Here is a 16,734-nt window from a genome sequence, read left to right on the forward strand (position 1 = left end):
ATCCAAATGGGTTATGCACCTAAAGTACATAGTATCAATTTAGAGAGAGAACAGCAGGGCTGTGGGTCTGATTAGCAGGCCCACAGCCACATCTAAGTCGAAAACCAGTAAAGCAAAAGCAAAAAGTGGGGGTGAACATAGAAAGCAGACCCTACTCTCCTACAGGTATGTATTTATATAGCGCTTGTTACCACTGATAGGGTGTTGAAGCGCTTTTTTGGGCGAGTAGCACGCTACTCCGGAAACCCATAAAGGATTACGAATATGCTACTTACCAGTATGCATCTGTTCTTGGCATGTAGGGCTGCTGACATTCATATCTGTGCATAGATCGCCGCCTAGTGTTGGGTCCGGATGATTGCACATTGTTGTCCTGGAAGAGTCTTCGAAGTATCACGAGATAGGTGGCTCCTCCCCTGGACTACAGTGCGCATGGGCATCCCCTCCATCCTTAGATTGTTTTTTGCCATTGTGGCATAGATGGAGTGTAATACAGTGAACGATGACCATGCTAACTAGTAATTACTGAATGCTACAGCTGCTACAGGCGCCGGGGAGGAGGGTGGGCGATATGAATGTCAGCAGCCCTACATGCCAAGGACAGATGCATACTGGTAAGTAGGATATTCGGTTCGAGGCATGTGGGCTGCTGAATTCATATCTGTGCATAGATTATATAGCAGTTTATATAGCAGTCCCCCCATTTAGCGGCGGCTTCCCGTGCCAGCTGCAGCAGTCTGAAAAAGAGTTTTGAGAACAGCCTGTCCTACAGCTGCCTGCTGTCTTGAGTGTACATCTACATATTAGTGCTTGGTAAATGTATGTATAGTGGACCATGTGGCTGCTCTACATATCTCCTCTAAAGGAATATTTCCCAGGAAAGCCATGGAGGCCCCTAACTTTCGTGTAGAGTGGGCTCTTGGAGGAATTGTTAGTGTGCGCTTAGCTTTTTCCTAGCAAATCTGTATACACTTAACTATCCACCTAGCTATTCCTGCTTTGGAAATGGGGTTGCCTTTGTGCTGTGGAGAAAAGGCAACAAACAGTTGTTTTGTTTTACTGAAATTTTGTGTTCTGTCAATATAGTACAGGAGAGCTCTTTTGATATCAAGTGTGTGGAGCATTCTCTCTGCGACATTCTCAGGATTAGGATAAAAAACTGGTAGTTCTATGGATTGGTTCATATGGAACTGCGAAATTACCTTGGGCATGAAAGTAGGGTTGGTGCGTAGTACGACCCTGTTGGCATGAACCTGTATAAATGGCTCTTGAATGGTTAGTGCCTGAAGTTCACTAACTCTTCTTAGTGAAGTAATGGCAACCAGGAAAGCTACTTTCCATGTCAGAAATTGAAGCTCACAAGAGTGTAGAGGTTCAAAAGGTAGTCCCATCAGTCTGGTGAGGACCACATTTAGGTTCCAGACTGGTGAAGGAAGGTGTCTTGGAGGAATGACACGTTTGAGTCCCTCCAAGAAAGCTCTGATGGCAGGCACTTTGAACAGTGAGAGGTGCTGCCGGTTCTGAAGGTAAGCTGCCAGTGCGGTTAAATGTATACGGATGGAATTGGATGCTAGATTGCATCGGTATAAGTGTAATAGATAACAGATAATGTTTTGCGTTGATGCATCCAGCGGATTGAGGTCATTATTTTTACAATAAATGACAAATCTTTTCCACTTAGCCGCGTAGCAGGCTCTGGTAGTGGGTCTCCGTGCCTCCTTGATGATATTCATACATTCTGGAGGCAAGTTTAGGTAGCAAAATTCTAAGATCTCAGGAGCCAGATCGCCAGGTTCAGCTGTTGCGGGTCTGGGTGCTGAATCTCGCCATGGCTCTGCGTTAAAAGCGTGGGTGTTAGCCGTAGTCGGTGATGCGGTACCACGGAGAGTTCCAGAAACGTGGTGTACCATGGTTGGCGTGCCCACATTGGAGCAACCAGGATGAGCGTCATTGAGTGTTGCCTCAGTTTGCGTGCCACCAGCGGTATTAATGGTGCTGGGGGAAAAGCGTACGCAAATCTGCCTGACCAGTTCATCCATATTGCATTGCCCTGCGACTGTGGATGTGGGAACCTGGCGGCAAAGTTTTGGCATTTTGCGTTTTCCCTTGTGGCGAACAGGTCTATCTCTGGATGACCCCACCATTGGAAGTACGGTTGGAGTACTGATGGATGTATCTCCCACTCGTGTATTTGGTGGCTGTGTCTGCTGAGCAGATCCGCCATCTGGTTGTCCTTGCCCGGGAGGTGTTCCGCCATGAGGAAGATGTTCCTCTGAATGGCCCACTTCCACATGCTCTGAGCCAGATGAGACAACTGTGGGGAGTGTGTTCCTCCCTGCTTCTGTATGTAGTACATGGCAGTCATGTTGTCCGTCCGGGTCAACACGACTTTGTTGCACAAGTGTACTTTGAATGCCTTCATTGCAAGGAAGATTGCCATGAGTTCCAAAAGGTTGATGTGCATCCTCCTTTGCTGTGTCGTCCATAGTCCCTGCACTGTGTAATTGAGTACATGAGCTCCCCATCCCTGGAGAGACGCGTCCGCCGTCAGTATGATTTGTGGGACAGGCTCTCGGAACGGTCGGCCCTTGCAAAGGTTTTGTGGATTCCACCAATGCAGAGAGTTGTATGCCCGACCGCTCACCAACACTAGGTCCTTCAATTGTCCGTGAGCCTGATTCCACTGACGTGCCAAGCACTCCTGAAGCGGGCACATATGTAACCTCGCTTGCGGGACTATGAAGATGCAGGAGGCCATCATGCCTATCAACTGCATAAACACTCGTGCTGGTAGTGAGTGTTGAGGTTTGAACTTTTTTATGAGCAACTGCATGCTGTTGATCCGCATTGAATTGGGCTGTGCCTTGGCTGCCAGAGTGTCTATGGTCGCGCCTAGGTACTGCTGTACGTGGGTGGGTTGAAGGTGGGACTTTGGATAATTCAGGGAGAATCCAAGGCTGTGAAGAAGGTGAATGGTGTGGGTCATGTGGTTGGCACACTGCTGGGCCGACTTTCCCTGGATAAGCCAGTCGTCCAGATAAGGATAGACATGTATGTGCTGTCTCCTTAAGTGCGCCGCCACTGTTGCCAGGCACTTGGTGAACACTCTGGGTGCCGTTGTTACTCCGAAAGGGAGGACTTTGAACTGGTAATGTTGATTGAGAACAGTGAACCTGAGATATTTTTTGTGTGATGTGTGTATGGAAATACGCATCTTTGAGATATAGTGTTGCGAGAAAGTCTCCCTGCTTGAGCAACGGCAGCACCTGTTGCAAGGTGAGCATGTGAAAGTGCTCTGACAGAATGTAACGATTTAGAGGTCCTAAATCCAGTATGGGTCTGAGAGACCCGTCCTTTTTGGGGATTAGAAAATACAGTGAGTACACCCCTGATCCCTATTCGTCTGCTGGCACGAGTTCTATGGCTCCTTTTTGGAGCATACTGAGAACTTCCTGGTGTAATAAGTGCAAGTGCTCTGCGGACATAGGACGGTGTCTTGGTGGTATGTTTGGTGGAGTGGATGTGAGCTCCAGACAATAACCGTACTGGACAATGTCTCTCACCCACCTGTCTGTAGTGATAGACTTCCAGACCGGCAGGAATTCTTGGAGTCTCCCCTCGACAGGTGTTAAGTGGTCAGGGGGCGGTGACAAGGCATCACTGTTTGTTGGTGGCGGAGGACCTGGAGCTGTTGTTTCCTCGGCCTCTGCCCTTGACGTGGTTTCCACGGTATCCACCTCTGTTATTCTTATTATAGGTGGTCTGTGTACCTTGTTTAGTGTAATGCGACTGTTGCGAGTTCTGGCCTCTAGATGGTCCTCTGTTGGTTGAGCGACGAAAGGACCCACTTCTAAACTGCTGTGATTGCAGAGCCCCCATAGACTTTGCAGTCTCTGTATCTTTCTTGATCTTTTCTAGGGTGATGTCAACTTCGGGGCCAAAAAGGGAGTCAGGGTTGACAGGTTGATTGAGTATCATTGTTTGAATATCTGGTTTGAATCCTGAGATTCTCAACCAAGCATGCCGTCTTAACATGACGCTGGTGTTAATAGCCCTAGCTGCAGTGTCCGCTATGTCAAGAGCGCACTTAATGGAAGCGTTGCTTATGAGCTTCCCTTCTGTAATAAGCGACTCTGCCCCTTCCTTGAACTGATCTGGGAGGTGCTGTAGCAGTGTCTCTAGGGTATCATAATGCGCCCTGTCGTATCGAGCCAGAAGTGCCTGAGTGTTGGCAATTCTCCAGATGTTAGCTGCCTGTGCAGCAACTCTTTTCCCTGAAGTTTCCAAGACCTTAGACTCCTTGTCAGGGGGAGGAGCATCACCCGTTGTCTGTGAATTGGCTCTCTTCCGAGCATTGGACACCACCAACGAGTCCAAAGGCAACTGGCCCCGTATGTAGGTAGGGTCCACAGGAGCTGGCCTATATTTTTTGTCAATCCTAGGATTTAGTACTCTCGCCCTTGTGGTCTCCTTAAAAATGTCATTAGCCGGTTTTAGGACCCCCTTCAGCATGGGCAGAGTCTTAATAGATCTTTCTGAGGTAGAGAAGGTATCCATCAGAAAATCATCCTCAATAGGATCAGTGTGGAGCTGTACATCATGGTTTTTAGCTGCTCTCTCAATCAAGGCATTGAAAGCAGCAGTATCCTCAGTAGGAGATGATTTTACCACATATGCCGGCGTGTCTAGAGCGGTATGTGGGTCCCCTGTACCAATATCGTCCACCCAAGGTAGGTTTTGATCTTCGGGGTCAGTGTCCACAGGATAAGTGTCCTGAATATCACCAGCATCCCCTGCATCCTCATCAAATTGTGTGGGTGAGAATGACTGAGGCTCCTGGTCATAATAGTGAACATGTTCTACTAGAACTGGTGACGTGGTCCTCTTCTTCTTCAATGGGATTTTGTATGGCTCCATTGATTTCTCTGGCAGTATCTTTCGTTTATATATTGACAGTCTACCAGTCTCCGCATCGATAAACTGCCTTGGCTCCTCATCTTCCTGAGGGACTTCGACAGCTCTCTGCCCCATCGGCACTCCTGTCGGTGCTTCGACAGGTTTCTTCGGGTCGACCCCTTTTTGCGGCTCGAGGCCCTTCTTTGCGTCGAACATCTTCGGTCGTACCGCTGGTGGTCCGAATTTTATGTGTGTCGACGCGATGTGAACTGTGCTGACCGTCTTCGGCTGCGGGGGTGCTGTTGCGGCGAGCATGGAAGCCGTGTCGCGGATGCGGAGTAACGACTCCGACACCTTCTTCTTTAGGAGGGGAGACGGGGTTGTTGAGTCGACACGTTCCGTCGATACCCTCTTGGACGTGGCATCTAACCCCGAACCAGACGCAGTGTTCTCGACGCGAGGACCGGGATGGCTCGGCCGTCGCGAGGCACTCTGTATTTTTGTGTCGACGATCCTCGGCGCCGACTTTTTCGGGTCGGCAACCTTGACCTTGGTTGTCGGTGCCCCCTTCGGCTCGACGTCCCCATGAAGTCTCCGTGCGTCGACGGCCATCTTTTGTTTGGTCGGCTCCGAGGGCTTCGAGGCCTTGTTCCCGATGAGAGACTCTTTCACTTTCGGTTTCGAGGTAGGTGCCCGTGCCTTCAGTTTCGATTTCTTTTGATCGGATGATGGCTCTTTCGATACCGATGGCTCTTGGGGGTAGTTCGTAGCCGGGCCTTTATGCGGGGCTGTAGAACGAGAGGAATGATCTTGGGTAAGGCCTTGTGGCGATCCCTCGACCTGAGCCTTATCGAGTGTCTCGTTGGGTCCTGTACCGACATGTGGGCCTAATTCAGCTTCTGAGCCATCTTCCTCGGCCCCAAGGGCCTCCTCGTCGTCTCCTACCTCTTCGACGACACCATCTTCCTGTTCGTCTAGTATACGCTCGTCTTGGGCGTCATAGTCGGATTCGCGCTCCGAATCCGGATCCGAGAGCTCCCCCCGAACTTCAAGGTCCACGACCTCCTCATCTTCTTTCTCCGAAGATGTTGTCCGGGTTCGGCGTCGCTTTCTGCGCCTCGAGCCGAGCTGCTCGACGAATGCGAAGGGTCTTCTTCGATCGAAACCTGGAACACGCCACACAGGTGGCTTCGTCGTGGTTTGGAGAGAGGCACTTGTTACACACCGGGTGCACGTCGAAGCGAGCATACTTAGCGTTGCAAAGAGGGCAACGCTTAAAAGGGCTATTCAATGTCTTTGGATCCATCGTGGATGATCTACTCGAGAACGCCCTCGACAAATATACTTGGCGCCGAACGAAAACAATACCGACGAAAGTAAAGGCCTAAATACTAAGAGCTAAGATTAGGACATCCGAACCCAATGGCGGAAAAAAACAATCTAAGGATGGAGGGGATGCCCGTGCGCACTGTAGTCCAGGGGAGGAGCCACCTATCTTGTGATACTTCGAAGACTCTTCCAGGACAACAATGTGCAATCATCCGGACCCAACACTAGGCGGCGATCTATGCACAGATATGAATTCAGCAGCCCACATGCCTCGAACGTGGTGAATTAGTATGGTGAAATATGAAAGTCATTTGAGTGGTGGATGAAGAAGTTCAGGGGACAAAGATCTAAAATTGGGTGAAGACCCCGATCCTTTATGGTATTAAAAATTAACAGGAGTCCCAATTTCTGAAACTGGAACTCTCTCTATTGCTCCCTTTGTAAATGGAGCCAGGACTTCTTGAATAATTGACAAGTTGTCCTTCGGTAGATGTTGTGGTGGTGGAGGAATGTCAGTAGGAAATTACTGAAAGTGTATGGCATAACCTTATGCCACAATCTGGAGCGCCTATGGAACTGAATCCAAAACACAAATGATGTCACAAAGCAAAGTTACAGTCTATTTATATCCAAATCTAATTCCAAGTTGTATATAATCCAGTAAGTTTTTATTTATCATTGATGATAGCAACAGACAGCCAACGCGTTTCATTCACACTCGTGAACTTCATCAGGGCAAACAGATTTGCACATCGATCAAATATGGCATTCGGAGGTATAAGGATCTGATGCAACTGAGGGACCGGGTTCGCAATGGGTGAAACTAAGAAACTGAATGCCATATTTGAAGCATTAACAAACCTTGGAGCCAAACTAGTGGAAAAGAATACCTTCTTTGTGTAAGCTCCAACTTTCGATTCCCTATCAGGGGGAGTAGCAGAGAAGGCATTGGGATTATTATGGCTGGTTGAAGCCTGCACTATTGAGATTTCTGGAGTTGGGTACTGAAGAAGAACCTCAACGGGGGCGCTAGGTGGCGCGCACGCAGAATGGCCGCACTGCCGTGAGGCTCCTGCAGCCCAGCGCACAAATCCTGTCAATTATCCTACTTAGAGGACCTGATGGCTGCCCACATTGGTGGGGAAATGAAGCGGGGACATCCCTGAAGAATCGAGGCGCCGTACGACTGGTTTGGCGCCTTGCTGCACTTGCTGTCGCTCTGTGAAGTTTCACCAGGCGGAAGGGACGGAGCGGCGTGGTACTCCAGGGCAGCCTCCTGAGTTGCGCAAGGCCGGTGCTGCCCACGAGGTGCCTGGGCCCGGCGGCGCGCTTTCCCTGACAGGGCCGAGATAGACAATCATTGTGCATGTGAGTAGGGGCATCAGAGCGAGTTTGGGAGGCTCTATCCACTGCTTGCCTGGGGACTGCGGTGACTGCTGAGGAGTGGCGGCGGAGCGAATAAATGTGTAGCGCCGTGGCGCTGTGAGAGCATCGGAGGTGAGGTGCGGACGCTGACGGCCGGAGGCCCGACTATTGAAGGATATTTTGCCGCGGGGAGACACTTTAATGCCCGTTTCTAGACGTTGAAGGGTGGCCATGGTGATCTCCTTGCTTTGGACAGTCCTGTTGGTCTCCAAGGTGGATTGTGCTGTGGTGATTGGGGTGCGAGAAGTGGAGGGCTGACGACGAGTGCCCCCCCCTCACGATAGACTGGGACTGCTTGCTATAATGTGTGCTGGAGCCAACTTGCACACACTTTGAGTAACCTACGTGGAGTATCCTCTGAGCGCCAGCCCCGACGCAGTGGGGTGCTGAGTGCTGAGGCCACCGGGACAGTACTATAGTTGCCCTCGCGACCCCCTTGATTTGGCTAACATACCGCTGGCGCGGCGAGGGACCCGGGATCGCCTGGGGGGGGGGGGGTGCGCTAGTGGGGAGTGCTGCAATACTTTTTCTACCTGCCTTGGGCTGGCCTCAGTTTGGTTCCGGGTGCGACACCCTGTCTTCCCACTGCGGCTTCAGCAGAAGCATCACTCATAGGGCCGGGGCCACTGCAACCTAGGAGCCCCATGGGCAAGTCGGACAACCGTGAGGCACAGGGTCAGACTGATTTGCATATGGCCATGTCTGAACTGGGGTGGCAGAGTGGGCTAAATAACGGTGATGGATTAAACCCAGATCAGTTGACTGGGGGTGAGTGCTTGCAATGTTCAACACTCCGTCCATCATTTCCTTTGGTTTTGCTCAAGTCGGACAACCATCAATCCAAACTGCACTTTCAGGCGGTGAAGCGAAATGCTCGCGGCCTGCAGGAAAACCAGGGGTTGGACAACCGTGAGGATGTCCAGAACGGAGCTGCAGTACCGGCTACTGATGTGCAGAGCATTCTTCCGGAGGTCAGGCAGGGGTTCGCTACCATCGCGGACAAGGTTGACGGAATGTCATCACGCATCGACGCTATCGTGCAAAAATTAGGCGGCCATGAGGATTGCATAAAAGAGGCGGAGAGGCGTAGTTCAGAAACTGAGGATACTACAGCTCGGATCACCACGCAGGTCGCTCACCTGGATAAATTGCTGAAAATTGTCACCGCTAAGAATGAGGACTTGGAAGCTCGCAGTCGGCGCAACAACATTCGTGTTTTAGGAATTCCCGAGTCAACCAACACAGGGAGAATGGAGGAATATGTTGAAAAATTGTTATTGGCCTCTGTAGGGACATTCGTTTTTCCCAGCCAGTTCATAGTAGAACGCGCCCACCGCACGTTGGGGCCGCGCCCTCCCTCTGGGAGCACGCCGCGTCCCATAATAGCGAGACTAAATTATAGGGACCGCGATGCTGCCCTTCGGGTTGCAAGAAATAAAAAGCAGATGACATATGATGGTAACACATTCTTCATTTACCCGGATTTTACCCCCTTGGTTCAGGAGGAGAGGCGAAAGTTCACAGATGTAAAGGCCAAACTGCGACTTGCCCAAATTGATTATGCACTGTTGTATCCTGCCCGCCTCTGTGTGACCTACCAGGGTAAGCAACGATTTTTTACCAAACCCCAGTAGGTGGAGGATTTCCTTAAACACTTGAAACAAATAGGTCACAATCCTAGAGCATCGGCGGCATCGCCGCGATCTTCGACCCAGGGAGCAGAAGATGACCCGCAGTAACTATTGTACTGATTACTCTTGGCATGCTCTCTTTTTGTTCAGACTCACCCTGGGTTGTAACGGCGGCATCAAGTTAGTAGCATTGGTTGGGCGGCTGGGACTATGGTGCTCATTTATATATTGTTCAGCTGACCGGCCACTCTGAGTACTTTGTTCTTATGTTTAAGAAGAACAAAGACAAAAAAACAAAAAAAACATGCTGGGCACCCCTGGCTCCATCAGGGTCCAGCCCTCATCATCAGTGGTGGACTCTCGGAGCAGGGGGTATCTGTGTTGTCACCTAAGGAGACCCCCCCATGGGTATTCCCCCAACGTTGTACACTGCATGGCCTGAGCCGTGTGTGTTGGTCTCATTACCATGGAGTGTTTTTCCTTTTTTTTTCTCTTTCTTTTTGGTTTTTCGAGAGAGGCGGGAGGGGGGTGGGTGTTTACTTCTGGCAAGTTGGGGCTGCTTCAGTGGGTGGGGGAGGGAACACGGGAGGGATGTTCATGTTTGTATCTGTTATTCTCGACACAGGATGGTTTGGTTCTACCTGTGCTGCGGATGGCAGGTGATTTCGCTATTGAGCATTGGACACAAGGCACAGTAGTGCAATATCTACGATCTCAGGCGTTGGACTGTACTTATAAGGCATAGACTTTCTTAGTATTGGTGCATGCATGTATATCTGAATGACATGGAGTCCGAGAAACTAAACATCGTCACTTGGAATATCAGAGGGCTGGGAGATCCACGTAAAAAAAAACACATACTAGCCTATCTGGACCGGCATCAGGTGCATATAGCCATGCTGCAAGAGACACATTTTAATCCGCTGAGCCCTAACACTTTCGCAAATAAATGGGCAGAACATCGAGTCTTCTCCTCTTGTTCCTCCTATGCAAGAGGTACAGCCATACTCAAAGAAACGCACGCCCTTCCAGATGGCTCGGGCTGCCTGGGATGCGCATGGGAGATATTGTCTGGCTTGGGGTAGGCTGGGTTCTGACTCCGTCACTCTGGCCTGCTGCTACGGGCCGAATGTGGATGCCCCAGATTTTTATTCTGAACTATTGGCTCGGATCTTTGATGTAGGCTCTAATCATATTAATGCCCATCCTCGCAGACTGGAAGGCATGCACTTTACTGCGCAAGCGGCGTCATGGACGCGGCTGGACTACTTGTTTGTATGTCGTGGGTTGGGCCCCGCTATCACTCAGGCACAGCATTTGGCCCGCACATATTCAGATCATGCCCCAGTAAAACTTACGCTGTCGTCGGCAGAATATGGCCCCCGCGCAATAGTTGGAGACTGCACGACCCTATTCTAATGGATCCAGTTTTTCAGAAGGAGCTGGGGGAGGAGGTACGAGATTTTTTTGCGCGAAACAAAGACTCAGTAGAGAATGTGGAGACCGTTTGGGAGGCATTCAAGGTTACTCTCAGGGGTTATTGTATATCCAAGGGGTCGGGAGTGCTCAAAGACATTATGGGTACACTGCGGAAGCTGGATAATGAGCTTAAGGTCCTAGAGTTGAAATTGGCCTCGCACCCGGATAGTTCCACCCAGCTTAAATTCAGGGAGACGCTTACAGAATATATGGCGTCAGCACGGAGGGAGGCGCGCTTTAGGGGGAAATATTGGGTGGCTAGGTGTTATGGGGAGGGGTAAAGGCCAGGCAAGACACTGTCGGACACGATTCGGAAACCACGGTATTCCAACTATGTGCTGGAGCTCGAGGGCCCAGGGGAGGTGGTATATCGGGATACAGCCAGCATCCTAAATGCCTTTGCCACGCATTCTGCTCAATTGTATACCTCGCATAGGGCAGATGAGTTGGATAGTTATTTGCAGGATGTGACATTGGGGTGGCTGAGTGACAGGCAGCGGGAGTTTCTAGATGAGCTTGATGAGGTGAGGGACGCCATTATGCATCTGCAATCTGGGAAAGCCGCTGGTACAGATGGCATACCGGTAGAATTTTATAAAATGTAGATAGATCTGATGGCCCCCATCCTTCGTGAAGTTTATGAAGATGCCCTAGAAACCGGGCACTTACCACCCTCTATGAGAGAGGACTTAATTGTTTCGCTGTTAAAGCCTGGGAAAGAGCCTCATCACTGAGATTCTTACAGGCCGCTGTCACTCCTTAATTGTGACGTTAAAATTTTGGCCAAGCTCATAGCCAACCGACTTAGCTTACTGCTGGAGAACTTAATCCTTCCTGATCAGTCTGGTTTTGTGCCTGGCCGAGCTACCTCTCATAACTTAAGAACTCTCTTTACCGTGCTGAATAACGTCTCTTCTGAACTGCCTTTGACGGCTGTATTTCTTGACGCCACAAAGGCTTTTGATTCTATTGAGTGGGACTATATTTTTGGAGTAATGCTGCGCATGGGCTTCCCCCCCCTTTTTCTCTCCTGGATTAAACTCTTGTATTGCTCGCCAGTTGCTAAGGTGCTCATCAATGGTCACACCTCCCGGGCGTTTTCGGTTACAAGGGGTACTCGGCAGGGATGTCCCCTCTACCCGCTGCTTTTTGCGCTGGCGGTCGAACCCTTGGCAGTGAAATTGCGGCAGCATCATAAAGATAAAGCGTTACAGTGCAACATGAGGCAAATATTAATATCCTTATATGCGGATGATATCACACTACATTCATGACCCGCAAACTAATATGAATCCAATTCTCAGGGAGTTCATAGTGTTCGGAAAACTCTCCGGGATCCAAATTAACTGGAGCAAATCCTGTATCTTCCCTTTAACGGCCTCTACGGCCCGCTTCCCGTTAGATTATCCTCTGGAATGGTGCGAGGATGAATTGCGGTATCTGGGCATCCGTGTCACGAGGGACAGGGATGAATTAATGCGCCTCAATTATGGAACGGCTCTGACACGTATCACGGAATATGTCACTCGCTGGATCACTCTCCCTCTTTCAATGGCGGGAAGAGCCTACCTGATTAAAATGGTGATACTACCCCAATTGCTGTATCTTTTCTTAAATATACCATTCTATCCGGGGACTTATTTTTTTAAAACACTGAAATCTGAATTGATACATCTGGTATGGGGGGGCAAACACCCAAGGCTACAGTGGGGTGTGCTTATGAGACCATACTCGCAGGGAGGTTTTGGTGTGCCTAATTTTGAATTATATTATCTTAGCGCACAGGCTCACTATGCTTATTTTTGGGTACGCCAACCGCGATATATGCCACAAGTGGCAGCAGAGCATTGGCTTGCGCATCCTTTCCCGATAGAAGGAGCGCTGTATGATGTGTCTACTGGCAGGGAACGGCCTTCGACTACGGTAGCCTGTACTGTGGCAGCATGGCAGCGCATAAGCAGTTTGTTAAATGCCCCTATTCTATACTCCCCGTTGATGCCCCTCGTATATCACCCCAGCATGCCCTTGCTCCAAGAGGCAGTGTTTCATAAATTTGCAGAATGTGCGTGCCTTGCAACCTGGGGGGATCTGTATCATGATGGTCAGTTTCGAACACGTGAGCAAGTTTTTCAGGGCTTACAGCAGACCCCGCTCAATGTATTTTTATATATGCGTCTTAGACAGGGCGTCCGCTCCCTTACTTCGGACTTCCCTGCTGAGCCCCCGGGGCTTGCTCCGCTGCAGCTGATCCTTAAGAGCGAGACAGCCAAACGGCTAGTATCATTGCTTTATCGCACAATACTCACACAAAGAAAGGAGCCATCTGCGCTAGCTAGGACGCGCTGGGACGCAGAATTGGGCCTTGAGCTGTCGGACGAGCAATGGGAGTTCTGCTCTTCGCAGACAGCGCAGGTATCGGCTAGCAGTAGGTTGCGTATAATTCATTACAAATTCTTGCATAGATTGTACTACACACCGGTTAGGATGTATAGGCATAATTTGAGACCTGCCGATGACCGACAGGTGTCGCGCGACGGGTGCAGATTTTTTACATTTAGCCTGGGAATGCCCGGCAGTACATGACTATTAGCAGCAAGTTTTTGAAGCTTTAGACTTGATGGTGGGTGCTCATATTGAGCCCACGGCACTGTTGGCGCTCCTAGGATTTTTTAAACCGTTAAAAGCGGCGTGGCGTAAATATGTGGCACTTGCACTGCTTCTGGCAAAGAGGCGTGTGGCGTGCCGCTGGGGCAGAGGGCGAGCACCTAAGTTCAAGGACTGGATGAACGATTTAGTGTATTGTCAAGAACAACTCACTACATATGCGGAGCTGTTGCCGAGCACCTCCAGACCCAGAGATATCTGGGGACCCTTACAGTGTTATTTGCTTGCACATCCGCGGACGACCTCCACAACAGTGTAAGAGAAGCTGGTTCGCTGGAAAGGTACTGGGTTCCCGCAATCTTAGTGAGGCTGGATTCACTGGAGAGATGGGGAGTTATGGAGCTATGCTATTTGAAATGTAATATGCTGAGGCTGGGATGACCGGGAGTACCTGGATTTGGGTTCTGCTGGGGGTGTTGGAACGATGATGCCCTGAAACGGGACTGTGCTGAGTGCAGCTGATGCTCTTCCGTTCATTGTGACTGTATGTAATGCTTTCACCTAATGTAAGATGCCTTTCGATATATGTATACATGCCTTCTTATTTTTTCATAGATGAGGAGATGAAGTTTGCCATTGCTGTGATACTGCTGTGCCAAGCTTGCTGTGATGCGTATGACATGTCTGTTTGGTTTATTTTGTGAAACTAATAAACAGAATTTAAAAAAAAACAAAAAACAGAAGAACCTCCACATCTCCCAGGGACGGATGGGTTATTCTCGCAAACTGGCGATTTGTTAGAGGACACGATCATGGTTTAGCCCTGGTGCCCATTAAAACATTTGTTGAAGCCTCATTAAATGGCAATAAAGGTTCTTGTGAAGTGCAAGCTGGGTCTAGAATTTCCATTAAAGTAGTTTTAACCTCTCGGGGAGCAAATAAGATCAAGAGTCTCAGCCGCCCTGCGTACAACTGTGGCAAATGATGCTTCAGTGTCCGAAAGAACGATCAGATCTGCAAACAACATCGGCAATAGAGTCTGAGGTCTTGAGCGATTGTGGCGTTAAATGCGGTGCTGAAAGTAGAGATGTTGACAGGTCAATGGTTGATGGGCCTGAAGTTTTTGGCTTTGATACTAAACTAAGAGGCACAGATGGCATAGAGGATGGATCTGTCAATGTCTGAATGGAAGCCTCCAGGGATCCCTGGAGCTTGAAATCATAGCAGATGGATCTGGAGTAACATTAAAGGTAGAGTCCATAGCATTCTTAAGCTGTTGGAGCTGGTCTGGCGTCGCCACTTAATCCATTGGAAGCCGGAATGGAAAGGATGTTGAAGGTGGTTCAACAACGGGGGAACAACTGTATCTAGAAGCTTCAGGTGATTCATATGACCTCTAAGGGTTGGAGCACCATGAAGCAGGAAATCCATGTTTGGATTTTATATGGCTCTTTTTGGACTTGCTTGATTTTGATGAAGTCATGTCTCTAACGACCTCTAGATGTAGAACAAGATCTCCTCCTTGTTCTCAACTGAGACGGTCATGCTGTTGATATTGAACGCAACTCCCTCATCTCTGCTGCCACAAGCTTTGTTTCGCAGTCTCGGATTCCCTTATTCATTTTGATGCACGATGAACACAACTTTGAATTGTAGCCAGAACAAAGGCACTCCAAATAGACATTGTGTGGATCTGTAACCAACATTTGTTGGTTACAAGTCAATAACAGCTTAAAACATGATGGTCTGGGTGACATTTTGTACTCAAAAAGTAATGTCTAGAAGAAATTTAGCAAAAAACTGTCAACATATGTAGCTCTGGATCCGCATCTGTTTGCACAGAAAGGAAGGAACCGACGCCAGCATGAGCAAGTGACATATATATTCTGGAACTAACGTCATGTCTGCATGAGGAACCTCGACGTTGCATAACGCCACCTATTGATGCTGGAGGATATTGCTGAGCAGAGGTTTCCAGATCCAGTTTAACGACTGGAGGTATTCAAAAGGTGATTAATCTGCAGTTAGTAGTCTCTATCAGAAACTGGAGGTTATTCATAAAATGTAACCTAAAGACAACTTACAGTTGTGTAAAAGTTGAAAGCTGGGCTGGTTCAGTCCCAGGGTAGACCAGAAAAAGTAACGGGAAAAGGTCGCTGAGAGGTTAGAGCTAAGTGTCATGTAGTAGGAGTAGGAGAGCGATCACTTCTACCTCACTGTCTGAAATTCAGATTGCTTCAAATGAGGTATATGTACTACAAAACAAACAGTGTTGTTCAGACCTAAACACTGTTTACTGCTATTTAAGATTATCAGGGATGGGTAATCTGATGACAACTAATAATTCAAGCATGTAAATATATGAAAGATCCAATGTTGGAGGATCCATTATAATACTGCACTAAAAATTTAAATGGTTGAGGGTCTTAAAAAAAAACAGGAAAAAACCTCTGAGGACAGCTCTATATCTTCACTGTAGGGCATAGTAAAACGGAATTGATGTTGAGAGCGCCAGGGAGGATGCTATATGTCTCCAGTGACGCGTCATGAGCTTACAACCACCATCATATTGGAGCCGGAGCCACCTACTGTGGGAGAGCTTTGTTAAGCATTTTTAGATCCAGTCTGGTGCCGGAGATATTCAACTAGTGAGGATCTGTAGGTAGAAGCAGCCATCATAAAATCAATTTGTAAGCTATCTAATATACATACAAACAAGAGGGTCACAGATGCAAAGTAGAGGCAAGAAAACTACCAAGAACCCTCCATCTGATCAGCGGCTCCTCTGCTAAGGCTGAGGAGCGTCGCACCACTGCTCTCTGAGCAGTTCAAAAAGGTACAATAAAATGATAATAACGCAATGTTATTATGCTTTGATTGTACCATACTGGATTTGGTGGGAGGCGAGGCTGGCCAGAGTAGGTGGAGGAGTGGGAAGCACACAAAGTGTGCATGACGGTTGGGCGGGCTAATCAGTCATGCACACTTTGATTGTTCTTCACCAGGCTGCATTGCACAGCCTGGGTGGAGGACATGCACAGCTTCCCAGCCCCTGTCAGAGCGCTGACCCACGGCGCTCAGACCATTCACAATGCTGCGGTCATGCAGTGTTGTGATTGGCTAGGGGAGTCTGCGAGCCTGTGTGCTTCTTGGACAGAGGACAGATGACAGAGGAGAAACGGCGGCAGTACCCAGGTAAGTGTTACTTTTTCATTCCGCTCCCCCCCCCGCCCCTGATCATTAGCGCCCGCCACTGCTCTATCTTTACAGCCCTTTAAAGCTTAAAGTGGCCTTTAATGAATTTAACTGACACTAAAAGGAGGTTATTAAGGCTTCTTTAAAAACTGTAAGAACAGTGTAGGTCCAAGGT

General features: G+C 49.0%; 1 protein-coding gene across 2 annotated transcripts in view; it reads right to left on the minus strand.

The window, feature by feature from the left end:
* MROH1 (maestro heat like repeat family member 1) overlaps nucleotides 1-16,734 on the minus strand; it is a 2,508,022-nt gene that overhangs the window by 90,948 nt on the left and 2,400,340 nt on the right. The gene's annotated exons all lie outside the window — the stretch shown is intronic.

Source organism: Triturus cristatus, chromosome 5_1, assembly GCF_964204655.1.
Source record: "Triturus cristatus chromosome 5_1, aTriCri1.1, whole genome shotgun sequence".
Taxonomy (NCBI): Eukaryota; Metazoa; Chordata; class Amphibia; order Caudata; family Salamandridae; genus Triturus; species Triturus cristatus.